The 27,380-nt window shown below is 38.3% G+C and overlaps 1 protein-coding gene across 4 annotated transcripts in view; it reads left to right on the top strand.

The window, feature by feature from the left end:
- The window catches only part of Dmd (dystrophin), a 1,920,150-nt gene that overhangs the window by 1,655,489 nt on the left and 237,281 nt on the right, over positions 1–27,380 (top strand). The gene's annotated exons all lie outside the window — the stretch shown is intronic.

Raw genomic sequence — 27,380 nt, forward strand, 5'->3', positions numbered from 1 at the left:
GCTTCAAAACCTGAATTGCAGTGTCTTCAGGATCAGGTCCAAATCGCTACATTAAAAATACCCTTCTTATCTCCCTCTACACCCAAGCAAATGAAACAGCCTTCACGACTGCTGTTTCAGGGTACTTTCTCCTGCTGTTGCTAAGCAGTAGGAGGATTCCCTCGATGTAGATGTGATTGAGGCCAGCTGTAGGTCAGCAACCTCCAAAGACCTCTTAAACTTGACTCACACTAAATACTACTCACTTTCACATACCCAGGTCTTCTTTCCCTATTTGGCCAGTAAGTCCTTTAAAATCTTGTTTTGTGTTTTTGTAAATGAAAATAATTCTTAATTTTAATCCTCTTTCTTTCTCTCAGATTTCATGTGGCCAGGAAATTAGATTTCTGATCCTCCTGCCTCTACCTCCTAAGGTCTGGGATTATAGTAGTGTGGCACAGTGGGTGGTTTATACAGTGCTGGGATGGACCCTAGGACTTTAATTTATGCTGAACAAGCACATAGCTTGTTTTTCTAGTACCCAGACAATTCTTCGCTATTCATTCTATGCTGAACTTTTTAAATGTTTAATATGAAAACTGATGTTATCTTGCTACAAAAGAAAATCTATGCTTATAGATTCTTGAAAAGGGATAGCAAAGAAAGGTATATAAGATGTTCTTAGTAGAGCCAATTCTATGAACATTCTGACCTTGAAGTATTACTGAGGACTACTAGAGCTCTCCATTTTAATTAAAATTTTATTTTTGAGATAATTGTGCATTGTATAAATCACTGAAAAAGAAACCTCACATATCTTTTTCCAGGTGTTCTCCAATAGTGCATTCTGTAAATTTGTAATTTAGTGTCACAGCAGGATATTGACATTGATAAATCAGTATATAGAGCATTTTCATCACCACAAGAATCCTTTCTGTTGCCCTTTCTAGCCAACACCTCCCTCTTCCCACTAGCCCCCACCTAGGGTAACTATTAATTTGCTCTCTACACAATGATTTTCTTATTTCAATGATATTAGAACAATGCAGGCATACCATGTATAATATTTGAGATCAGCTGTTTCACTCAATACAATGCACTACAGATGCAGCTAGGTTGTATAAAGCAAGATGTTTCTTTATATCAATGTGTAGTATTTTATGGCTTGGTTTCCTTTGTTTAATATGCCATATGTGCATTTTTGGCCCTAGTTTTAGATAGCTTGGAATAAAGCTATCAACATTGAAGTAGTTTTTTTTTTTTTCATTTATTTGGGGGTGGGGGGCAAGTAGGGATAATACATATGAAGGTCAGAAAACAACTTGCAAGAGTCTATTCTTTCCAGCCACCATGTGGATTCCAGATAGGTGGGTGTCTCAGATCATCAGGCTTGGTAGCAAGTGCCTTTACCAGCTGATCCATTTCACTAACCCTATAGCTTTTATATTTATGTAAACCGAACATTTCATTTTTCTGTGATGAGCAGTGGAATGAAATTTATGTACCACAGAGTAGTTGAGTGTTCACCTTAGAAACTGCTGAACTCTTTCATCCCGTATCTACTATGTTATGTCCTACCAGCACTAATGGGAGGATGATCTAGTTTCTTTGCTTTATCATCAAAATTTGTGGTTATCCTAGACTACAACCCACAGCTCCAGAGAAGCTAGCTAACAAGGAGGACCCAAAGAGGGATGCATGGATCGCCCTGGGAAGGGGAAATAGATGAGATCTCCATGAGTAAACTGGGGATGGGGGGCAGTGGAGGGTAGGGAGATGAGGGATGAGAACATAAGGGAATGGGATGGTCGAAACGGAACAGGGAGTGGGCAGGAGAGCAATGAAAGAGATACCATGATAGAGGGAGACATCATGGGATAGGGAGAAAGCAGGTGCTAGGAAAGCTCCCAGGAACCCCCAAGAATGTCCCCAGCTTAGACTACTAGCAATAGAGGTAGAATTGGCTTATCCCAGTAATCAGATCGGTGAATACCCTGACTGTCATCATAGAGCCTTTCTCCAGTAACTGATGGGAGCAGATGCAGAGATCCACAGCCAAACATTAGGCCAAATTCCAGAAGTCCAGTCAAAGAGAGGAAAGAGAGATTCTATGAGCAAGGGGCATCAAGATCATGATGATGGGGAAACCTACAGAGACAACCAAACCAAACTAGTGGGAACTCATGAAATTTAGATCAACAGCTGTGGAGCCTGCATGGAACTGGGGTAGGCTCTCTGCTTAGTGAGATATTGAGAGCCACTGGTAGCAAAAATTTATGAGAGTAAACAGCAGTGACAACTGGAGTTCAGAAGTTCAACCTATCAGAACTAAGGGTTCTGTTAGAAAAAATCATCATGCAAGGCGTTATGGAATTACTGCCTTTCAAATGAACTGACTGTCTCTTGTTGTAAACTTCCTGTGCAATAACAGCTTTGACTCTCTTCCCCCCACCCCCCACAAAAAATGTGGTTATCTTTCTTTTGTATTTTAATCTACTCTGAAGTTAGTATAATAGTAGTTCATTGTGTTATTTTAAATGTTCTTAGTGGCTAATTATATTGAACATCTTGCTACTTCATATTTTCTATCTGTATACACTCTTTAGTGGAATATCTGTTCATGTGTTTTATCCATTTTCTGACTCAGAAGAGATTTTATAGTTCAGATTTATATATATATGTATATATATATATATATATATATATATATATATATATATATATATATATATATACTTTTATTATAGATATGATTTGCTCGTGGTTTTCTTTGTCTTTTCAGCCTCTTCATAGGCTCTTGCACACAATAAAAATTATTAAGTTTTGTTAATGTTTAATTTACTTGTGTTTTCTTTCATGGATCGTGCTTCCATGTTTCATTAGCCATAGATCCCAAAGACTATCTTCTGTTTTATGTATCTTATATTTTTACTCTTGTATCTGTGATGTATTTTACTTGTTACATAAAGTATGAAGTTTAGATTGAGGTTCACATTTTAATATTGCTCTATCATCATTAATAGAAATGTCTGACTTAATTTTTGAAAAGAAATCAGATTTACACATTTCTCCTTGTTTTCAGACCTCGCCACCTCCTAGGCTTCTGGATGATATGCTTAAATGCCTCACAGACATTTTAGTTTTAAAGGGCAGAACTCTCCTTTCCCTGCTTTTACTCATTTTCATCTTATTCATAACTGTGTTGTACTAATTAGCACTAGATTTGACCTAACTTCCCTATCCTTATCATTAAACCAAATGTGAGGCACTGCCAGATTTTGTTAGCTCTATTCCCAAATTTCTCATATATTAGTTCCCTTCTTTATGGTTCCCTTGATTTTAATCCTAGACTTCAGTCTTTCTTCCTAATGTGTTTTTCAATAATGCAGCTATGATAATCCTCTCTGAATGCAAGACTTATTGTGTAACTGCTTCTTCTAGACCTTCCATTGTCCTATACTGCACATTTGAAGGCAGAAGTTGCCACAAACATTTTCCTCAGACTATGGCTTAAGTTCCATCCTCGACAGCAACACCTAACACCATGCCTGAATCACCATAAATATTTACTGGTTGACTAACAGGTTCTTAAATAATAAATGAAAGAAACTTCCTATTGTCAACATCATATATTCCATTTTAAACAATATTCATAGCTGCATTCCCCAAGTATTTAATGGAAACAAGGTCTGTTCCATAAAGTAGCATCACAGAATTGAAACAAATGCTTGGATAAAAGATGTTTGTTTAAAGATATGATTTCAAGAAGTTAGAGTGGAGAGAGAGAGAGAGAGAGAGAGAGAGAGAGATGAGACAAACAGATAAGCTATCCTCTGGAATTTGTAAGAAGTGTAAGTGTATGGAATCAAACACATCTGCATTTGGGTAACTAGAATATGAAATACAGGAAGCCTGCATGCTGTCCCTTGCTCTTGCCTCTCAATGAACAACAAAATCTCTTCTGGCATTGTGAACAAACCAGGGGAAATGGAAGAGCAATCCTGGGCCTCCACTTGAGATTGGAATGTTGGTAATACAGGAAGTGTTTGTCCCCTTCCAGCTGATCTTAGAGTCAGAAGTGGGCTGATGAGCTGTGATACAAGTACCATAGCTGTCTGCTGTAAACCCCAAAGAGACATGGAGCAGTCACAGTATCTGGCTTTCTGTATCAAGAGAACCTCAATGTATTTATTTTTAACCCTCCACATATGAGCATAATACCATTTGAAAGTATGACAGTCTTTGTGTGAGATGTTATATAGAATATAGACAAGAAGTTCTCCATGCACTTACTAAATAGTTTTTAAAATCTATATTAAATCAAGCATGAAATGTGAGCAATTCTAAAATTGCATAGTGTTTGTACTCTTATGCCATGGGGCTATTGAAAAGATCAAATGCAATAATCATTATAAACCACTTTGTGCAGTATTTGGCACAAAGCAATCACTCAATGAATGTTAATATTTATTTGATTATTGCTGTTGATTGTCAGGAATCATCTGGCCATCAGTAAACAGTAGTAAGTGGTCTGTCAGCAGGAACATGGAACCATTCTCATTATGTAGAACTTAGTGTTGCATGAGCAGTCATTAAAATCAAATCTAATTTTAGTCTTCTGGGAGATAGAAAATGCTAGCTTCTCTGGAAATGTTGAGTCCTTCCTTGGGCATGTAGTTTAATTTTCTAAAATTATATTGCATGATCTATAAAATGAAAATGAAATCATACTGCTGTTCACAAAAAAACCCTAGGAAAATCTTTGGCACTATATAATAAAAAAGAAAAAACTTTTTTTTTCTACATAGGAAATAATTGAATAAACAAGGTCAGGCACAAAGTTTTGAGCTATAAAGGAGGAAAGGAACAAAAATTTCCCCCAATTATTTTCTGGCTACTAGTTTGAACTCATACTTATCCAATGAGGCCCCAAACAGAATACTGTTCTGCACCAACTATCCTGATGATAGTGATTCAAGGAGGAAATGATAAGATTCCATCCTTCCAAAGTGTTTTCAGAATTGGATTCTAGTAAGTTTCATTTTGCTATTGGCCAATCAAAAAGGATACTATAATAAAAAAGTAAAGGCATCATTTTGAAGAGAAGCTGATGTTTGGAAACAGAGACACCCCCCCCCCAAATTTAGAGATATGGATGGACAAGGAAGGTAGTTTCACTATAGCATACAGGAAACTTTAAATAAAGCAGCAAGGGTGAAATGGCTCAGAATGAAAAAAAATTAGTGAGGTAGAAATGATAGAAATAGTCTAAAATGCCAAAAGCTACAAAAGAGTATTGAATGTGAATTACAGCAATTACTACATACATTAAATTCAAATGGCTAACAGGAAAATAAAAATCTTTTGAGAGGAATAAGTGAACATCAAATTTCATTCCATTTCCTTTACCAAGACAAAGTTAAGGTCTCTAAAAATGTTTAAGACATTTGAGATCCTTTTGTCCCCATCAAGTTTAGACTTTCTCTTTTTATTATATTTTTTGGAAAGGGAAATCAATCTCAAAAATAAGAAAGTGGGAAAGATGGCTCAGTTAGAAAAAAGGCACTTGCTGCCAAGCCTAATGACCCAAGTTCAATCCCTGGGATTCACATGGGGTTAAGAAATAAACAACTCTCATGCACATGCATCATGATACACACACACACACACACACACACACACACACACACACACACACACACACTAGATAGAAAGATAGATAGATAGACAGATAGATAGATAGATAAGATCATAAAACTGAAAGAAAAAGAGACAGGCATGTGTACTCTTGGAGCCTCTGGTACTTCTTTCTGAATTAGGAGGATTGCTTCAGCATGGGGTTTGGGGACAGCCTGGTAAACAGTATGACCCCATCTCAAAAAAATAAAAGAGAAAGAATAAGAGAATGACCATTACTGCCCAGTGGTATTCTCCTCATCCCATTCTAGTAAATTTCTCAGTGGTTCCACGCCACCTCCTACAGTTTTGATGATATTTCCCCCCTCTTCCCTCTTCCTCAGTTCACACCATTCTGCTCCTGTGCCTCCAGAGTTTTAGTAACTAAGTAGCCAATGGAATCTAGGGTCTGTATCAGTTCTCAAAACAGTATAATCAGTGCCTAAAGGAACCCAGGAAGCCTATTAATTGACCCCTTTGCAATTTGAATTGATAGCCAAAGTCCCTTTGTTCATAGAGACTTAGTGTGGTGGGGAATTTCCTTCAGTCATTTCCAGAATTTAGTTCTCAAATGGTTTCATGTAGAGCAGGCTGGCCTTAAACTCAAACTCACTATGTAGCTGAGGATGACTTTGAAGCTCTGGCCTTCTTACATTTGTGTCTTCAGGGCTGAAGTTACAGGTATGTACCACCACACCCACAACTCTCAGGAATCTTTCTATATTGAAATCCCTGTTTAGATTATCTACTTCTATAGAGTTACTCCCATTAACTAGAAAACATAACAAATATAACAAAATTTGACAACGTAAACTGGTGTACAAATGCTAATAATACCCTCTATACAAATGAGCATCATAAGTAAAGTGGCTTATTTATCTGCTACTTTCCTGATTGCCATGACCAAGGCAACTCATAAAAGAAAGCATTTACTTTGGGGCTTGTTCACAGTTATTACATGACCATCATGGCAGGGAGTATGTCAATAGGCAGAAAGGCATGACCCTGGAGCAATAGCTGAGAGCTTATATCTTATCTTCAGGTTGGAGGCAGTTAATGAGACTATGCCTGGTATGGGCTTTTGAAACCACAAAGCCCAGCCCTAGTGATACACCTCTTTCAACAAGGCCACACCTCCTAATCCTTCCCAAACAATTCTACTAACTTAGGATCAAACATTCAAAACTATGAACCTATTGGGATCCTTCTCATTAAAACCACCACAGATAGTTCTACTTCTACCAACCTACCAACTGTCCTTGTAGCTTCCTAGGAACCCCCTTCAGAAGTGAGCATTTTACTATGACTCAAGATTTTGAAATTATCTAGGTCTGACTTTCAGTGGTGAAAACCAGATCATGGGCTGATTATTATTATTAGTTGGTTGCTATTGTAGGTTTCCAAGCAGCAGGCATCAAAAATAGATCTATTAGAGGATAATACTTGTGAAGGAAAGGAAAATGAAGTAGAATTGGATGGGTTAAGAGTGGGGCATAGATCAAAGTACTGACCTCAAAGAGACTATACCAGAACAATGAGGAGCTCCAGAGAAGATTACCAATTAGAAGTGCCATAAATTGGACAGAATTGGACATATTGTGTATGTAACTGGGGGCTATTATACAGTTCGTAATAGAATGGGACCTAGGTCTTACCTCAAACATTAGTATCTGTATATATAAATAGAGAATAAAACTTTAGTGTTGATGAGTGGCTCCTAGCAAAAGGCAGTTATTTCCTCAATGGACTGGTGATGTCTGGAGACATTTTTGGTTGTCATAGATGGGAATTAGGTACTCTTCTCATCTCAGTGACAAAGGTCATGCAGTTATCCTTTAATATGCAGAATAACACTGCAAAAAATTATATAAGCAAAAATGTACTAAAGTTGAGAAACTTCTCTGCAGCTAGAAATACTGTCATATGTGCATATGCTAAAGATCCCAGGAGAATGATTGGTCTTTGATAAATTCTTGATTGTTTGCTTTTGTTCTTATTTGCACCTCTCAATAATTGTTGCTGAAATTCTATCCAATTAATTTAATTTTGTGACAGAAACACTGAATAGAATTGCAAAAATCTTTGCATCCTGGATACTTTATTTATTTTTTCAATGTTATTTCAAAACCACTAGTCTGTTTTGAGTATTTAAATATCCTTGGGCTATATAACTTTGAGTTCACAGTAGTATATTCTTCCTTAGTTGTGTGTTATGATGTTGAATAACAGTACCAGCTCTTATTGGAACAGTGAACACTTTAGAGTCAAATCAGTGAAATTTTACTGTAATGTCTCTTCATACTATGCAAGAACATATCTTTCCCTTTATTGGACTTCTCAATAATAAGAGAAGGAAGGCGAAGTTTTGGCACTATACATTTTGAACTATCTAATAGATGTTTTAGCCTTCTGGGAATTTAGCTCCAGAGCAGCTGCTAGGAAAATAAAAAGACTGGTTAATGCCTGGAGGGATAAAAAGATCAGCTAACCAAAAATGAAAAGAAGAAAGTTTTCTTCAAGATGTGAAATGCACCTTCAATCCTAGATCAAGGACTAGATGTTCAAAGTTCTACATATGAAGTTTACCATTACTTTGGAAAACTCTAGAAAAAAGTTTGATATCAGTGCACTGAAATCATTGCTAACTAGGAACAGTAGTGATACCAGCTCTTTACTCATGGACAACCCACTGTTTGTTTGTTTGTTTGTTTTTTATCTAAAATACAAAACCATTCAGGGCCTTAACCCACCTATATCTACACAACCATTTAAAATCAATTATGATGCAGCAAGAAAAGACAAGAAAACAAATTATTCTAATTATATTTTGAAGGCTTTTGCAAATAAGTGTAAGATATTAAAAAGGGAAATGATGAATCTGTTCCTTATTAAAATAAAGAGAAAATCTACACTATGTGATAGTGATTAAAATTTCAGGAATCTGGAATCCATTAAGATTAGAGGACCCAAATTTAGTTCCCAGGAATTTCTTGAGTGGCTCACAACTGCTTGTGCCTCCAGCTCCAAAGACTCTAATGGTCTCCTGTAGCTTCCATGGGTATCCACACACATGAGCACACATAGCAACACACTTACACACACACACACACACACACACACACACACACACACATTTTAAAAGAAATCTTTTTTAAAAAGATTATATCACTAGAAGCATATAAGCTGCCTATTTACAAAGATTCCTTTAACACTGTGGAGATGGCTTGCCATGCAAATGTGAAGATCTGAGTTCAGATCCCCAGAAACCACAGAAATGTGTGACCTGTCTGCAACTACAGTGTAGGGAAAGCAGAACCAGAGAATCTCCAAAGCAAGTTGACCTTGTTTTAGGTTTTTCAAGACAGGGTTTCTCTGTGTAGCTTTGCACCTTTCCTGTATCTCACTCTGGAGACCAGGCTGAGCCTCGAACAAAGATCCGTCTGCCTCTGCCTCCTGAGTGCTGGGATTAAAGGCGCGTGCCACCACCGCCTGTCTGCAAGTTGACTTTTGATACAAAGCTTCATGAATGAACTCTGGCTTTGCAGACCTTTCCTCAATGAATAAGGTGGAGAGTAATCAAGGAAGAGTCTTGGGCCTCCACATGCATTCACATATCCCTGTACACATAAGGTGTCCTCACACAAGCAAACACACATGCAAATATTCACACAACGTGATAGGCAAAGATACATGTAAAAAAGAAACAAAGGAAACCTCTGCCATTCACATTCACCACTGAACTGCTGAGTTGGTAACTCTGGGTCTGCCTCTTATACCAGGCCTCCATACTTTCCCTCTGCTAGACAAGGACAGTGCTTTTATTAGTGAAAAAGCACATGGATATTTAAAGAATGTTTCTTTAGTCCCAGGTGCACCATCTCCTCAAAAGATACAAGGTTATTGAGAACAGAATTTTTCATGTTCCATCTTTTCATCATATACAAGATAAACACACAGTATTGTGTGTATATAACAACTTAAAGTGTTGGGGGTTGGCGGGGAGGGGAAGAATTGACTGGAAAGCCCACTTCTTTTAGTTCCAAGGCTTATTCAATTACTGCTTAAAAAATAGAAATGCCCTGGTTATATCCATGCTATTTAACTTGAAAGCAGCAAATTAGATAGGAAACTTTCTCTGGAGATGTACCTGCTAAAGCCACCCACTCTTCTTCTGCTCCAGCATTCACTTCTTAAAAATGATTTTGTTTCATTTCATTTTGGTTTGGAGATTTGGTCTCACTCTATAACCCAGCTGGCCTGCAAGACATTATATAGCTCTGGCTGATCTAGACTTCATAGCAATCCTCCTGTCTCGGCTGTCAGAATGCAGGGACCACAGGTATAAGATACCCCACCCACCAAACACCCACCTTTTGACACAAATCAATAATGTATAGTTGAATTTGTTATGTCTCAGCTGGTTTTTTAGCAAAATATACTATTTCTGTCCAAACTGCTGTAGAAATTTTGCCAAGAATCAGTATGAAATTTGTGAGGTGATTGCAATGATTTTGTCCTCCATCTCATAATTATCCCACCATCTTATCTGTTCTTCATTTCAGCATTCTTGCTGTACTGCTTTGGGTTGTGATAAACACAAACCCAGGGCCTCTTCCATGCTGGACAAGTGGACAAGTGCTGTGCCAACTGCACTGTATCTCTAGCCCAGTGCTTTTGTTAGTATATCAACATATGCTGCAGAAAGCCAATGGCTCCCCTTGCTTACTACATATCTCCTCACCTAGGATAAAATTGTAAGGCTTGCTGCGCTCTTCCTGTCTGATACCCTGTCATTTGATGCCTTATATCATATCATATCATCAAGTTTCTTTCTGGCAATGTTACCTTGTCTCTTTTTCTCCATATTTCCATTCATTCTAAAACACTACTTTGTCCATATTATTTTCATATTTTAATGTAGGATATTGAAATGACAATAGTAAGCCTTACCGAGTGGGGAGTCATATAGCTAGAGAGTCATGATAAAAATGAGAATCATGCTTTAAACATTTTTTGCATTCTTCCTGGATTTTATTATCATGTTAATAATACTTTGAAAAGCAATTAATTACTTAAAAAGTGTATTTTAATTCCTTCCCATGAACAACTAAGTAAAGTCTCCATTCTTAACCCTGACAGTAAAGTACTGCTCTGATTGGACTCCAGGCTTCATTCCCAGTCATATTTTATCAAGCTCTCCTTTTCTTTGCATTCCAGAGACCTGTATTAGTGCAAAAAAATTTTCCGCATTGTGTTCTTGCCATCCAGAATGTCTCTTCTATCTTTGTTCATCAAAAGTATACCTGATGTTGAAAGCCCAGGTTCAAATCAACATTCTCATTAATTTGATTCAGATATTTGCTAGCCCCTGGAGCTATTTGTGCTTCTTTACGTACTTTTGAGTTACTAGGAAGCAAATGGAACACCTACTGAGTGCCAGGAAATAGCATGACATCTCATTCTTTGGACATTATTATCTTCTTCTGAAAATGATCATAATTGGAGTACTGCATTCATAGAGTTATTCATTCTTTGAAATACTTACATATGTCTGCCATGAGGCAGGCATTGTCCTTGATCCTGAGGATACAGCACTGTGTAAAACAAATGGTAATGTGCATTTACTGAGTTTGCCTTCTCATGTTTAAGGAAATATTTAGGTAGAAAGTACTCAAAACAACACTGAGAATACAGTAAATGCTCTGTACACATTGTCTATTATTATTGTTGCTGCAATTATTTTTACTCAGTATTTCTATTAATTTATAAGGAAAATGAGGCACATAAATTGCTAAATATAAATCTGAAGTTCAAAAGGCAAGTAAGAGACTCCAACTCATTTTATCCTGACTCAGAATTGGTGCCCTTTCCACTGTGTTGGTAGCACCTACTCCAGGCTATACATGAGACTTATCCATGCATATTAAAGGATGCCCAGACTCCAAAATTCCAAGCCCCAAAAAGTGAGTTCAGCAACTGTAGAGATGAGCTAAGAATCTGCAATAGTTAAGAACTTCCTAGGGAACCCAGATATGATGAGATGGCATAGTGGGTAAAGGTACTTGCTGCCAAGCCTGAGAACCTTAGTTCCACCCCAAGACCCTCACAGTGAAAGGAGAGAATCAGCTCCTACAAGTTTTTCTGTGTTGTTTATACATGTGCTATGACACTCCCTCCATACTAAATAAATAGATAATAAACAGATAAAATTTTAAAGAACTTCCTGGATAATTGTAATACACTATCAAATCAGAGAATGTGTGTGCAACAATAGAATCTTTCCTGTTCTCTTTCATTATGCATATTTGTAAATAGTCACAAATTCACTAACAACAGAATCCTGTTTTCTTAGTTTTTTTCCTCCTTCAACCAAAGTGCCTTATAAGAACCCAGTAAGTATTTGTGTAATTAATTGCTTAATTATTTAATTAAAGTTGTTCTTAAAATGCAAATATTCACAGCTGTGATACTTGAAGCCTGTTATGAGCTATCGTTGATTTTTCCCAAGGATATTTATTAACCAGTTAAGAACCAATTATTGGGAATGAAGGGTGTGCTTAACATCTGGAAATGGAACTAAGAAAGCCCCAAACCAAATGTTACCCATATCATCAACATCATCACATAACCTGGGGCCCCTTGACCTTCTCTTTCCTTTCTCAACTCAGGGTAAAATGAGGGGGGAAACATATATATTCCTTACCCCTTTTTTTGTTTAACTTACTTTATGTCTCTCTTTTCAAAGAAGGAGGGGGTTCTCTCCTTTAAAGAAAGAAAAAAATCTTTATTCTTATCACACACAAATGTGAAATTCACTACTATACATTAAGATTATAAGGCAAAAATCCCAAAATGCAGGAGCTGATTATTCACAGTAGACATATTAAGTCAAGAAGCTTATTTTTTCTCTTTGCTAAGGCACAAAGCCTGGGGCTATATGCATTTTTATTACACTTTACTGTCTTGATTTCACTTGAGGATTAAAAAGAGAGTCAAGGTACAGTGCACGTATCCTGATGGATTTTAGGATTTTGTGCTTTAGTGAAAGGAAGAATCTCATAAAGTACCTCAGATTATTGCTCTGGGAAGTGTACCTACTTCTGTGATGACCTAGAAATTCAATCTTTTGTTTCTCCTGTAAAAGATCACATTGTATTGTGGAAATTTTTTCCCTGTAGTTTTCTGCACTATGTACAGCCACATTTAGAAAAATAGCTTTGGTTTAGATTTGAAGTGAAAATATCTCAAATAGTTCAGGGTAGTCTTATGATTATTCAGGGAACTTACAAACAGCCTTAGGGTTGGAGTGGGGTGGTATGAAGAAGGAGGGAAGCAGCTGGAGAAGGGAAGGGCACTACATCAGAAATATGTGTATATACTTATATATGAAGGACCAAGGGCAAGTCCAGGTCTGAGTTTGAACTCCTATTCTATCAAATAGACAACAGCCTACCACCGCCACCACCACAATAGCCACTGCTGCTGCCATAGCCACAAATAACAAGTGTGTGAGTCTGTCTTCTCTCCTTCGTTAAAGACTCATTTATTTCATGTCTCTTACCTTCTGCGACGCACTAAAAGAGAGATGGCTAGAATGCTGTAGGGCGGAGAAGTGGCCAGGGAGGGAAGCTCGTTACTGGAAACCCACTCCTGACACACAGAGTTTTGGGATATGCAGACAAATTGGCTGTGAAGGGAGTCAAGGACAGTAGCTTTGGAAAGGCTTAAGGCAGAAGGTTGGATGAGGAGTGTTGATTTCTTTGTTAAGAAAAACCTTCAGCAATTTCCCCCTTCATGTCTTGATTAAAAATCTTCAGGTGTGTTATTGGCCAAAATATAAGACGAAAAAAATGTTTAATTTTGGTGCTTTATCATTTTCATGTATTTATCTTCATGATTTCATCCTGCTTTAATCATTTTAGTATTGATTTACAAAGCACTCTATATGCTGCCCTTTATTTTTTGAATGTTACCAATTCTATTTTATCTCATTGACAGTTATTTCAAATTACCACTTCTGGTCCTTGAGAACACTCCTATGTTCTAATACCAGGAGGCATAATTATGTAATTACAATGTGAACATTATGCTACTTATAGCCTGAAATGCCCCTAGAAAGGAATTCTCCAATGGCCTCAGAAAATTTCTGTGAGAGTGATATCTTCCAAATGTGGAATAAATAAAGCTGCAGAATAAATAGCAAAAGCTGAAATGTAAATGATTTCATGTAAGTGTTGCAAGGTGAGAGCCACTTGACTTTTGATTCCTGTTGCAAATCAGGAGTTGCATTAGGAAAGCTTTGAAAATGGGACCTATTTTTTAAATATAAAATCTGTATCAAGTTACATCATCTAAGCTGAGTGATTCAACTTTTATCTCTGAGACAAAGAATGTAGAAGAAACACTTCCTATGATTTCCCCCCCTTCATAATTTTGATAGCTATCAGTAGTGGTAACAAAGTCAAGATTTTGACAAATGAAGCAGGATAAGGGGTTGATTGCTGCTTTCCTAAATTAAAATTAATGATACCCTTAAGGTACTTGAGTCTATTAAGTCAGCTGAGTGTTGATATAACCTGACTGCATTATCATAGAATCCAACAATTTCATGCACATGAAAAGCAACAAACAATTTTCTAAAGTGCAGAATAGAAACTTCCTAAGGTAGAAGCTAAAAGCCTCAACCAAAGTCTTGCTGTCTGTCTACTCTTGCTTTCCCATTAATGAAAGAGTTCTTCAGAAGTGAAGAACTAATGCTGCTGGAGACGGGCCAGACCCAGGCTTGGACTCCACTGCTCCTCATGGCAGGGATCCATAGCCACTTCATCTGAGGCACTGTCTGTTCACCCACTGAGTCCATATGCTGTTCGGGTGGATTATATAGAAGATAAAGTGGCGAGGGAAAAGGGAGTCAGGGCTGGGGATGTAGCTCTGTTAATCCCACTAAACAAGAATAACATTACTACCACAAATTTTGAGGCAAATTTGAAGCAAGTTTATTAAATACTGACCAAGACAATAGACAATAGCCAGGTCCATAACCAGAACACGGTGCCAAATTACATTAGTCAGGGAAGACACAAAGCTATCTAGTTTCCCACATTTGTCCAATCAGGGGCAAGCATACATCCTGACACACTCCCTACTTATGTATCTCCCGCCTATGTGTGATCAAGCACATACTATGCAGTTGGATCAGCCAAGCTTGTTTACAGAAGCAAAAGCATACATTGCTTGTTATTTCTTACATGAACATCCCCCAGCATTCCAGGAAGTTATTTGTACTTGGGCAATTGGGGCTTGCAGGTTCTATTGATCTTATTTATTTATTTATTTATTTATTTATTTATTTATTTATTTATCTATCTATCTATCTATCTATTTATCTATTTATTTATTTTATTATTATGTGTTTTAATTTTATACATCAGCCATGGGTTCCCCTGTCCTCCCCCTCCTGCACCCACCCCCACCTTCTCCCCAGCCCCTCCCTTCATTCCCATGTCCTCCAGGACCAAGACACCCCTGGGGATTCATTTAAACCTGGTGGATTCAGTACAGGCAGGTCCTGTCACCTCCTTCCAGACTGAGCATGTGTCCCTGTGTAAGCCCAAGGTTCCAAACAGCCAGCTCATGCACGAAGGACAGGTCCTGGTCCCAGAGCCTGGGTGCCTCCCAAATAGATCAAGCTATTCAATTGTCTCACTTACCCAGAGGGCTTGATCCGGCTGGGGGCTTCACAGCCATTGGTTCATAATTCATGTGCTTTCTTTCAATTGGCTATTTGTCCCTGTGCTTTTTGCAATCTTGGATTCAACAATTCACGCTCTTGCAGTCCCTCCTCTTTCTCGACAGTTGGACACCTGGAGCTCCACCTGGGGCCTGGCTGAGGATCTCTGCATCCACTTCCATCAGTTATTGGACGAGAGTTCCAAGACGACTGTTAGGGTGTTTAGTCATCTGATCATCTGGCTAGGTCAGATCAGGCTTTCTCTCGACCATTGCCAGTAGTCTACAGAGGATATATCATTGTGGATTTCTGGGTACCTCTCCAGCACTCTGCCTATTCCTATTCTCATGTGGTCTTCATTTATCATGGTCTGTTATTCCTAGTTCTCCCTTTCTGTTCTTGATCCAGCTGGGATCTCCTGCTCCCCTAAGCTTTCTTTCCCTCAAATCTCGCCCTTCATTACTCCCACTGTCGTCCAGGTTGTTCATGTAGATCTGTAGTGGATAGCCATCACAGCATTGGCCTGGAAGTTCCAACCCCCTTTGAGGTTTCGGTAATGGTCACGCCCACAAGGCAGGGGCCAAGATGGCAGGGAGCAGGCACTCAGGGAGGAGTGGGAATGCCTCACTCACAGCGGTTTTTGCTGGTCTAGGGGCTAAGCTAGGAAACTGAGACCGGACTAGCTACTCCCTTTTTCAGGAATGGAACCATGTAGGCGTCCCCTGGTTAAATGGAACTTTGCAGGCGGGTTTAGGTACCCGCCAGCTGGGGAGGAGGCTGAGGGAGGGTGCCAGATATATAGATCTCATCCATTTCTCTGTCATTGGGTGATCCCTGGGTCTTTCCTAGGGTCCCGTTTTCTAGGTAGCCTCCCTGGAGTTGTGTAGCAGTCTAGTCATCTTTGTTTTACATCTAGTATCCTCCTATGAGTGAGTACATACCATGTTTGTCCTTCTGAGTCTGGGTTACCTCACTCAGGATGATTTTTTCTAGATCCATCCATTGCCTGCAAACCTCATGATGTCATTGTTTTTCTCTGCTGAGTAGTATTCCATTGTGTATATGTACCATATTTTCTTTATCCATTCTTCAGTTGAAGGGCATCTAGGTTGTTTCCAAGTTCTAGCTATTACAGACAATGCTGATATGAACATAGCTGAGCAAATGCCCTTGTGATATGATTGAGCATTCCTTGGGTATATGCCCAAGAGTGGTATTGCTGGGTCTTGGGGGAGATAGATTCCCAATTTTCTAAGGAAGCGCCATATTGATTTCCAAAGTAGCTGTATAAGCTTGCATTCCCACCAGCAGTGGAGGAGAGTTCTCCTTGCTCCACATCCTCTCCAGCATAAGCTGTCTTCTGTGTTTTTGATCTTAGCCACTCTGACAGGTGTAAGGTGGTATCTCTGAGTCATTGTGAAAGTGACAGCCTACAGAACAGGAAAAGGTCTTCACCAACCCCACATCTGACAGAGGGCTGATATCCAGAATATATAAAGAACTTAAGAAATTAGACATCAAAATGCCCAACAGTCCAATTAAGAAATTGGCTATAGAACTAAACAGAGAATTCTCCACAGAGGAAGTTCAAATGGCTGAAAGACATTTAAGGAATTGCCCAACATCCCTAATTATTTGTGAAATATAGATCTCTTAAGTACAGAAATTAAACTTAAAACATAACTTTAGCCCTCATAGCTCACTAATAAAATATGAGAGACTCTGAGTTCAACCCCAGCACCACCAAAGATATAAAAAAGAAGAGTCAAATATTAAGAATTCAGGATCTGGAGAGATGGTTCAGCTGTTAGAAGTACTTGCTGTTCTTGTAGTGGACCTGGGTTTGGTTCTCAATACACACATCAAGTGACTTACAACTGCCTCAAACTATAGTTCCAGGAGACCTGCCACCCTATTCTGGCCTCTACAAGTAACTGCACATACATGTTGCACATAAACCTTCACACACACACACACACACACACACACACACACACACACACAGAGAGAGAGAGAGAGAGAGAGAGAGAGAGAGAGAGAGAGAGAAATTGTAAATAAACCTTTTAAAGTATTAAGAAATAAATCAACACAAAAATATAAAATAGAATGAAGGAAAATCTATATAAGAGGAACATTAAAAAGGTGGATTGGGTATGAATGTAGTCTCACTATCAAAATCCCAGTTAAGGCAAGATGATTTCTGGAGCATCAGAATTTGAGACTAGGATGAGTAACATATTAACAATCCATCTAGTAATAAAAGTTGGTCTCAGGTGACACACATTAGTTTCCATGCCAAAAATCAGCTAATAGTTATATTCCACTCATGGTGGAACCTGTGTTAACCCTGAAATCTAACCTGAAAAGTTCCATTTAACTTCTAAGTGTCCTGATGTTAAGAAAACATAAGTGCGCCGGGTGGTGGCGGCACACACCTTTAATCCCAGCACTTGGGAGGCAGAGCCAGGCAGATCTCTGTGAGTTCGAGGCCAGCATGGGCTATCAAGTGAGCTCCAGGAAAAGGCACAAAGTTACACAGGGATACCCTGTCTCGCAAAACCAAACCAAACCAAAACAAAACAAACAAAACAAAACAAAAACCCATAAATGCAAGAAGAGCATCCAGAAAACCATAAATGCAAGAAGAGTATCCAGTCAGCCTTGTACTCAGGAAGGCCAAGTTGTTTGGCCATAGAACTGTATGTATCACAAATACATATTCCAAACCTTACCTCAGAACATATTTTTTCCTCAGTTACACTTCAGTAGAAATGAGAATTCATAGACTGGAGAGCTGGCTCAGCAGATGAGAGCACTGCCTGCTCTTGCAGAGGACCTGGGCTTGGGTCCTAGCACCTACATGGTAGTTCAAAAACACCTATAACTTCAGTTACAAGGCATCTGATACTCTCTTAACAGCTCTGCAGGTACCAGGCACATGGTTCATAGATATACATGCAGGCAAAACATACATACACATAAAAGAAAATAATAATAATCTTTACAAAGAAATGAGAATTCAAAGAATACTAATTTTAAATAGAAAAGGATTGAAATTACTTAAAAGAATTTTAACTGCTGCTGTAATAGTCTCAATTGAGTTTTCAGAATGATGTTTAAACATATATTCATGAATGGTATATGTTGTTAGAACTCAAAAGGTTTGGCTAAGGAGTTGATATGAAATTGTTCTTTAGAATGAGCTTCATTGGCAGAGAAGGATATGGCAGCCATGATGGGCTTGAAAGTGGGAGGACATTAGAAGATACAGAGCATCACATTGTAGATACCCTTCCCTTCAAATCCAGAGAGGAGTTGCATTTGGACAGATAGCCACCATATACAGCATAGCTGAGGTCCTGAAGGGAGGGACAAGCTCTTTGGCTCCAGAGAACAAAGAGAGTTTTTGACTCTTACAGGTTTTCAAGAAGGTAGACAATCTTCATACCATGAGATCTGACCTAGGCTAACGTACATACTGAGGGACACAGAGACAAGCACTATATAAGACCATAAATTTACCCTTTAAATTATTTTAGATTTATTTGTTTTATTTTTATGTGTATGAATGTGTGTGTGTGTGTGTGTGTGTGTGTGTGTGTGTGTGTGTGTGTACCACATTTGTGCCTAGTACCAACAAATGTCAGAAGAGTGCTGCTGATCCCCTGGAATTAGAGTTATAGATGGTTGTGAGCCACTATATAGATGCCAGGAACTGAAGTTGGATCCTCTCAAAGAATGACAAGTGTTCTTAACTGCTGAGCCACCTCTCCTGCCCTATAAACTTTGCTTTTATAAACACTTATTCATTATTCTTATGTGTGTGCATATTGTGTATTTATATGGGCATGTGTGCCATAGCACTTGTGTGGAAGTCAGGGGACAGTTTGTGAAGTCAGTTCTCTCCTTCCATCTTTGAGTTCTGGGATCAAACTTAAGTTGCAAGGATGTACAATAAGTGTCTTTCCCTAGTCCGGCATCTTCAAAGTCACAGCACAACATGTTTTCTTATCAAATATCTGTCCAAGGAGAGGGCAGATACAGCTTAAGGAGGCATGGTCTGATTTGCGGGAGAGGAACAGAGTAGATAGAGGGTCTGTCATCTACCACAAGGAAGGATTTGGAAGCAAGAACAGATTACATAGATCCTCCCAGCACAAATATATAACTCACAAAAAACTGTAGATTGCAAAATGATGTGCCAAAAACTCATGTGGAGACTGTGGAGAGTCTGCAGGTGTGTGGATGGAGGAGGTTACTCACAGTGAAAGAGGAGTTGGAGGGTTATGCTTGCTTGTTTTATTTTGCTTGGCTTTGTTGTTTTTATTTTTAATAGCCTCAAGAGTATAGGTGTAGAGTATGGTTCTCCCATGAGCATGGGTATTCATCACGCTTCAAGACAGTATAAGAGCCAGACAATCAAAATGCACATGCCTAGTTAAATTTTTCATAGCCTGTGGTAAACATGCTTTCTTTGTGGTATCAGGAATTAGAAAGAATCCACATTGTCTAGCAAGGCATTTCCTCATGGTTACTATAAACCACTAGAGAAGACAATAGCTTAAATGTGATTAACCAGCAAGTCAAGAGAAAAGTGGAAGCCCCTGAAAATTTAAAACAAATTCATCAGCACTTACATTTAGATAGTACCATTTTCTAAGAGCTGTAATTGTTTATCTGTGTCCTTTTTCTTTTCTGTTTTTAATCTCCTGGCTGATTCAAAGCAGATTTAAAGAAAAAAAAAGAAAGAAAGAGCTGGCAGTGGTTGTAGCACACTTTAATCCTAGCACTCAGGAGGTAGAGGTAGATGGATCTCTGACTTTGAGGCAAGCCTGGTCTACAGAGCAAGTTCCAGATCAGCCAGGGCTACATAGAGAAACTCTGTCTCGAAAAACCAAGAAAGAAAAAAGAAAAAAATGAAAGGAGGAAGGGAGGGAGAAAGAGAAAAAGAAAGAGAGAGGGGGAAGGATAGAGGGAGAGGGAGAGAGAGAGAGAGAGTGAGAGAGAGAGAGGAAGAAAGAAAGAAAGAAAGAAAGAAAGAAAGAAAGCTTTCAATTTAACACAATTTAACACGTATTGAGCAATGGAAAAGAGCTGAGAGTTAAGATTTGTTGAATGATTTGGTACTCATTCATTTCCCTCAAATTACTCTTTGAGTTCTACCATATTCATAGTTAGTACAGTGACTAACAGAGTATAGGGATTCAAGATTTTCATTCATTCCCTTAGTAAATTTTTCTGAGCAACTCCTATATACTAGACACTATGCTAAGCTGTGAACAATATTAGCACCTCTGTCTCATAGACTAGGAACCTGCATTCTAGTAATTATCTTCTGAATGAATGAATGTACAGAAGTGGTTTGTTTTGCTTTGCTTTGCTTTGCTTTGCTTTGCTTTGCTTTGCTTTGCTTTGCTTTGCTTTGCTTTGCTTTGCTTTGCTTTGCTTTGCTTTGCTTTGCTATGCTTTTAGAGCCAAGGGTAGCTTGGTAGCAAAGCACATGCCAATCATTTACAAAGCCCAGTGTTCAATCCTTGGTACCACACAAAGCAAAATCAAATACACATTAGAAACCCAGGAAAGATTTCTTACTGTACTTATAAAAGGTATCCACAAACGGCACATTATACAGAACTCATCAAAAAGTGAAAGCAAGCCGGGCGGTGGTGGCATATGCCTTTAATCCCAGCCCTCAGGAGGCAGAGGCAGGCAGATCTCTGTGAGTTCGAGGCCAGCCTGGTCTACAGAGCGAGATCCAGGAAAGGCGCAAAGCTAAACAGAGAAACCCTGTCTCGAAAAAAAATAAGTAAATAAAGCAAAGAATAATATACATAACTCTCAGATATGTTTATTTTAAAAGTAGAATAAAAATATTGGAGACATTTAGGGTTTGGGGTTCCTTTATGCTTGATTGCATTAATTTTTCCAAAATCTAACATTGTAGGAAAAATGAATATAATGGTTTTTTTACTTTCATTATCAAAGTAGTTTTTTTTTTTAACTTTCATTATCAAATTGAAGGAAAGAGGGGAGAAAGGAGGGGAGGGGAGGGAAAGGAAGAGAAAGGAAAAGAAGAAGAGAAAAGTGATATTCCAATATTAGGAATGGTGAAAAAGAAATTATTTATTTGAATGTACTTGTCATAGTAAAAATCCAAAAATAATATGTACAATAATCATGTCAACTAACATAGACTAAACACCTGTTGTATGTTAGGTATTGTGCTCCTTTCTGGAGATAGCCCAGGAAAGAGAGTTATGTCCCCTGTTCTCACAGAGCATATAAAAAGACCTTTATTTTCTCCTCTGGCATGCATGTAGTGAAGAATTGCTGCAAACTAGGTTATGAGAACTCATGGAGCAGATGGCAGGGTTTTTGCCCATCTGGGATAGTTCTAAAGAATAGACCCTTGTGGATCAATAGATAAGGTTTCTTCCAGTTCTAAGCTTTCGCGGTCTATGATCAAATAGTAGAAACAGGATGTATGCTTCCAGAAAGATGTTCTATTCGTATTGCTTTTGTAAAAAAAGGAAACAAGGGCCATAGCCTATTAATCTATTCCTTGTGTCCATTTAAGCAATTTCATTTAAACTCCTTTAACTTTCTGCTCAGCTCACCTTCCTAATTTCATTTTTACCTCATTTTTATCCTGCCTTTTGTCCTTTTTTATCCTTCCTTTCCTTTCCTTTAATGACTTAAATACTGTTGTCAGTTAAAGGTTCTTATATTTCACATGAATTCTTGCACACATATATCACTGTTCCCTTTTCTAATAATCTTATTCCTAGCCTCACAGATTTCAAAATGAGAAGTACACTATTTCAAAAATGAACTCGTGGTATAGAGTGAGTGGCACAATAGGAGGATGCTCACAAACTAAACATGTGAAGCCGTGGCTTCTACCCTCTGCCCCATATAAAGAAATCAAAATAAGCCCTAATATTCAATTGAATGTATCTCCTTCCTTCAAAATACTACTGTGAACCTTCTTTTTTAAATTTATTTTTTAAATGTTTGTTCATAGCATATATTTTGATGGTATTCTTTCCCTTCTCCCAACTCCCTTTGGATCACTCAGAATGCACCTTTCACATCAAGAATCAGGGATCTATGCTGAAAAGGAGTAAGAGCCAAAGGTGGTGGCTGACTCAAAGGAACCTGCATCTTCCAGACACAACAGGGCTGGTATACATATGAACTCACAGAGTCTGTGATAACACACACAGGACCTGTGCAGGTTCCAACCAGGCAAAACCAACACTATGTGTCTTCTTTGATGTTCCATAGTGTGCTGTGTTGATTGCTGCAATATCACTCTATGTCCAGTTCCTTGGGACAGTCTCTAACTGGTCAAAGAAGCTTCATTTACTCAAAAGAGAGCCTATCACCAGGTCTCACTTCCCAGCCAGTTAAGCGTTGAAAAAATAGAGATGACCATCTTTGGTTAATGCATTCTTTTTAATATTAACAAATACACATAAAGTGAATAAAAACAGAAAGAATAATTACAATTGCCAGAATGCAAGGTACTGGTATCTACTTTCTGTTTCTGATGTTCTGGCTTCCATATTATTTCATATTAGTTAAAAACACAGCCAGTTCAAAAGGTCTGATGCATGTGAGCTATTGTTTCAAAAGCTTATCAAATTTGTTTTCCATGAATAATTGCTCACAGAATGAAAGACGTTGTTGGTAAGGGACTATAACCTGTGAAAACCTTGGTTCCCTTCACATTTTTCTTTTTCACAATTATTTCTTTAGTCAATTTGCATTCATTCTACAGAAAACCTTACTCCTGTGACAATTTGTAAAGAAAAAAAAAATATATGCTTAATTCTTGGTTACTTTAGGACTGTTTCCTATTTTATTCCAGTACAGAATACATTTTTAATTTGAATCTCCTCCTGTGTTTTCATTAAGTTTGAGTCATAAGGAGAGAAATTCACTTTGATCTTATTTTCAAGTCTTGACAACCCTAGACGTACACTAGAAATTATCATTGTTCTCCTTGTGTGACAAATTTTTAGCCATAGTCTTCAGAAATTAAGGGACTATAATTGACTCAGGTGCTACATCTATGTGGTCCCTGTGAAGTGACCACCATTGTCACTAATGGACTTGGCCTGTGGCACACTCACAATCCACCCTCATTTTCTCATGAGGATTTCTTTAACAGTATGAAAAAAAAAAGGATCTCTGATCATTGACCAGTCTTCTCCTTTCTATTTCCCAACTTTCACATTTATCTCCTGATTCATTTGTCCATGAAATGATACATTCTAAATTTAGAAATAATTATATATATTTCATAGTGTATTTATATGTGTTCTTCCTTAGCGTTTCTGTGAAAGCTTATGGTATCATGTTCATAAAGACTAAGAAGAGACCTCATATTGGATCATAAAATGAATTGGTGACTAAATGTTTATAGAGGTACACACTTGATTTGGTCTCTATAAGATAAATTAATTGATAAGAACATGAAGACTGTGTATAGGCTGTGATATGTCTCAGTGATAAAGAACTTTCTTAACATGTGCAAGACATTGGACTCAATCCACAATATGGTGTGTACACACACACACACACACACACACATCAAAAGAGAAATTTAAAAGTTAACTACTTTCCAAATATTTACCATGTTCTCTTTTAATCTTCTACAAGGCTATTAAGAGCAATAACCAGACTGAAGAAGTTTCAATATTCCAAATGCTATTTTCCAACTTACAAAGCATTAGCAGTAAATTGTTTGTTGGTTATTTTGTTTGTTTTGTTTTGACAGGTGCTTGTTTTGTAGCCTAGGTTAACATTGAGCTTTTTTGTGTAATTCAGGTTGGCTATGAGCTTGCAATCTTTCTACTTTGGCCTTTTGAGTACAAGTATTATAGGCATACACCAGCCTACCTCGCTGGAGCAAGTTTCTTTTTAAATCTTCATGCCTCAGTTTCTATATCAATAGAATTAAGGAGTAATGTTACTTGTTAAGTGTTATTGTAAAGAATAAAATTTCGATTTGTATTTCTATATACATAGCATTAAACAAATGTTAGGCATTTTGTTTTGTATATGATACCCTGCTCATTATACCTTATCCTTATTTATTTATTAAACATAGTAGCAAAAATTTACAGAGACGTTATACTAGTCAGGATTCCCTAGGATCCAAATAGGAGGGGGAAAGAGATGGATGATAGATGGGAGAGGAGGGAGGAAGGGAAGAAGAGTGGGAGAGAAAGAGAGAGAGAAAAGATTTGCTTGGAAGGTTTTAGCTCATAAGACTATGAAGGCTAAGAAGTTCTGTGATCTTATGTCAACATGCTAGAGACCCAGAACAGCTGGTGGTAGAGAGCAGATCCAAGTTCAAAAGCAAAATAGTAAATCTCAGTCCCAGGGCAGATTAATGTGCCAGCTGAAGTTGGTGACCAGGACAGGAATGAGCCTACTTTTATTGTTTGTTACAGGCCTTCAGATGATTTGCATAAAACAAACCCAACTTGGGGAAGGCAATTTACTTTGCTGCAACTACAAATTCCAATGCCAATTTCATTTTTTAAATCATTTAAAAAATACCTTCACAGAGACACTCATAAATAATGTCTGTTTTGGGAACAGTGAAATTTACACATAAAACTGACTGTCACAGATACACAATGAACATTGGTGGATATTCTTTTTTGTTCTCTTTCCCTCTGCCTCTTGTCCCCCGCCCTCAGATGCACACATACAGATACAGGATCCATTATTGTTTTAGGAGAATTCTTTTTGTTTGTTTGTTTTTGTTTTTGTTTTATTAAGAGAATGTTTTTATTCATTTTACATACCAATCAAAGATCCCACTCTCCCCTCCTCCTGCCCCTCCAACCTCCCCCTCCCAACTCCCCCCCCCCCCATTCCCTCTTACAAGAAAGTAAGGCCTCTTGTGGGGAGGTACATTTAATAGAGGCAGGCCCAAGCCCCTCCCCCCTGCCTCAAGGCTATGCAAGGTGTCCCACCATAGGAAGTAGGCTCCAAAAAGCCAGCTCATGCACCAGGGATGGATTCTGATCCTACTGCCAGAGGACCCCTTGAGCAGATCAAGCTACACAACTGTCTCGCTATGCAGCAAGGGCATCAAGACCATGATGAGGAAACCTACATAGACAACCAAACCAAACTAGTAGGAACTCATGAAATTTAGGATCCATTTATTTTGACAATTAGTCTTTAAGCAAATATGGAGTCATATGAAGGGAGCAGTGGAGACATGCACATGCAAAGAGAAGCCTCTACCACCAAGAGGTTCATGTTCTATTTTAGGAGACACTCATTTCCTTATGATTACTGGATGATTCTATTCAAATGCCCCATGTGTAGACCATGTACTATCAGCATGCTGAGGAAGCAATTAATTCTCACCTTGGAGATAGAAAATTAAGTATTTCATCCCTAGCTTACAATCGGTGGGAGAGAAGGTGGTTAGGGCGTTCTGGGGAGGTATAATGATGACATGAAACCCTACTATATATATAGAATATTGCAGGACAGCTGGCTGTTTGGTGGACTCAGCAGTTAAGAGTATGGCTGACAGAGCAAAAGGTCTAAATCCAGGCAAACAAATCTGAAATGTTTCTAGTGCCTCCCTGTGTATAGTAGTGAGGGAAATTTGCTTAGTGAGTCTCAACCAAAGATAGACAAAGCTAGAGAGAGAGTAAAAAAAATCTAGATCTACATTAGGGATTTCACTGATATTGGAAAGTCAGGGTTGACATTAGTTTAGATTATTTCATGAGACTGAGAACTGTTTTCTTTACAGATGATTCTGCACAGCACAAGAACCTAAATTCTGGTGCCTGTGGGTACTCTCTGAACATTTCCTTGTTTAGCATGGGCTGTTGACAACCTAACTAAGATCCAGAGTTATCGAGGAGGATGCCTGGGGCCACCACTAATACTGAGTTGGTGAAATGCCAGATGACAAAGTGTATCATTTCCCACCTTCCAAAAAGTCTCCCCCTTTCGCTACCAAGAGTGGAATTCAGTAAGCTTAAACAGGACAGTGTGCAAACGTATTATAGAAAAACATAATAGGAAAAAAGAATGACAAGATTTATTCCATGCTGCCTGGGGCATATTTCTTATTAATTTCTAAATGTGCTGAAAACTGAACTCTGAAAATTTCTTTCATCTCATTACCTACCCTGTGTTACCACAAATTTAAGTCTTGCCTCTGCTCTTTTTTTTGGGGGGGGGTGTGTTTGTGTGTGTGTGTGTATGTGTGTGTGTATACATGAATGTGTGTGTAGGTACATATGCATATATGTGTGTGTTCATGTGGGAACCTGAAAACAACCGCAGGTGTCATCATCATGAACACCATCCACTTCCTCTGAGACAATGTTTCTCAATGGCCTGGAAAAACTAATTTAGGTACATTGACAGGCCAGAAAACCCTGGGGATATTCTGGTCTCCTCCTCCCCTGCACTAGCATTATAAGCATGTGCCACCACACACAATCTGTGGGTCGAGACCCCTTTGGGGGGAGTCTAATGACCATTTCACAGGCTCACATATCAGATATTCTGCATATCAGAGATTTACATTACAAATAATAACTGTAGCAAAATTACAGTTTTGAAGTAGTAATGAAATAAGTGTATGGTTGGGAGTCACCACAACGTGAGGGACTTTATTAAAGGGTCCGAGCATTAGCAAAGTTGAGAACTGCTGACTCATCATACTCAAGTCCTTGTCTTTGTCACCGCAAGTACTCTAGTGACTGAACTATCTCTCCAACTCGTCCTTTTTTTAACTCAGTTTTTTGTTTTTTTTGTTTTTTACTGTACTTTTTGTTTTGATTTGCTTTGTTCTCATTTGTTGAATTGAGTTAGGGTCACACTATATAGCTCTAGATAGCTGTCATGCATGATCCTCCTACTTCAACCTCTCAAGTACTTTAATTTCAGGTGGGTGACATCAGTGCCAAGCTAATAGTTATCACCGACCTTTGGTTGT

Source organism: Onychomys torridus, chromosome X (genome assembly GCF_903995425.1).
Source record: "Onychomys torridus chromosome X, mOncTor1.1, whole genome shotgun sequence".
NCBI classification, from domain to species: Eukaryota; Metazoa; Chordata; class Mammalia; order Rodentia; family Cricetidae; genus Onychomys; species Onychomys torridus.